The sequence below is a fragment of the Sus scrofa genome, chromosome 1, assembly GCF_054392235.1.
Source record: "Sus scrofa isolate SSC_HxYL_T2T_F1_AM1 chromosome 1, Sscrofa_HxYL_maternal_Yorkshire_Landrace_v2.0, whole genome shotgun sequence".
NCBI classification, from domain to species: Eukaryota; Metazoa; Chordata; class Mammalia; order Artiodactyla; family Suidae; genus Sus; species Sus scrofa.
The window spans coordinates 47231491-47232566 of NC_139383.1; the positions used below are offsets into that span (position 1 = coordinate 47231491).

General features: G+C 43.1%; 1 non-coding gene across 1 annotated transcript; it reads right to left on the reverse strand.

Annotated features, from left to right (window-relative positions):
* Window positions 1–528: 528 nt before the first annotated feature.
* On the reverse strand, window positions 529–635 carry LOC146406059 (U6 spliceosomal RNA). Its single transcript, XR_014832687.1, has one exon. It is a non-coding gene; the product is annotated as a U6 spliceosomal RNA (small nuclear RNA).
* Between the last annotated feature and the right edge of the window lie 441 nt (window positions 636–1076).

Sequence of the window (1076 nt, forward strand, 5' to 3'; positions counted from 1 at the left end):
AGATGGTACCGGAATCCGGGTTCTTGTTCACGGCAGTTGAAGAACGAACTCCGTGAATGCACAGGCAGCAAGCAAGCAAAGTCTTTATTAAATAAAAGCAAAGAGCTCCCAGGACAGCTGGGAGGGGGGAGAAGAGCCCCCCTTTCTCTCGTGTCTTTTAGGGGTTTTTATTCCTTAAAGATGAGGGGGTACAAATGTGGCATCCAGAAAGATGTGGTTTTCTCCCATTGGCCTTGCTCAATCACCTATATCAGTCCTTGTCCAATAGGGGTTTTAAGGTTGGAAACATCCGCAAAGTTTTATGGTTTCTTTGTCCTTTTCTTCCCTTAGATTAAGTCATCATTCCTCTCATTCCTTTTTTATCAGTTGAGGAGTGGGCTAGAGATTCTCATTTCCTATAGTAAACACAGCCTGTGAATGCACAGTTTCTATAATAAAACAAGGCTTGTGGAGGTGTTACTCCCTGGAGCCCTTAAGCCACAAATGATAATCAATATCCATATCAAAGGAATGTATCAGAGCCCATGCTCCTACACTAACTACCTGAGTTAGTGTTCTGTCTCACTTGTGCAGGGTCCATGCTAATTTTCTCTGTGTTCTTCCAACTTTAGTATCTATGCTGCCACAGTGAGCACCACAATCCAATTTTAATTTCAAAAGCTCCACTCAAAAGATAGAGTGCTTAATAAATCCAAGGCAGTGTGTGACTTTCCACACACAGAATGAATACAACAGAAAGGAAAAGGTCTTTTCTCATGTATATACAGTCTATTGTAGAAAAACACAGAATAAGCACCATGGAAAAGGAAAGTATATAAATGCTAAGGGGAAAAAGAAGCAGTGAGAGATGAAGAGAGACCAGAGAGTGGGGTGAGGAAAACATTGCCATTGATAGTAGTGAAATAGCCAGCTGTGCTTAAATCTGGAAGAACTTCCCAGGCCAAGAGTAGAGCCAGCATAAATCTCTGAGGCAGTAGAATGCCTGGCTTATTCCAGACAAGCAAGGAAGTCAATGTGGCTGAAGGAGAGGGTGGAAGGGCAGAGAATTGAGTGTCAGGGCACAGGGCAGGCTACCC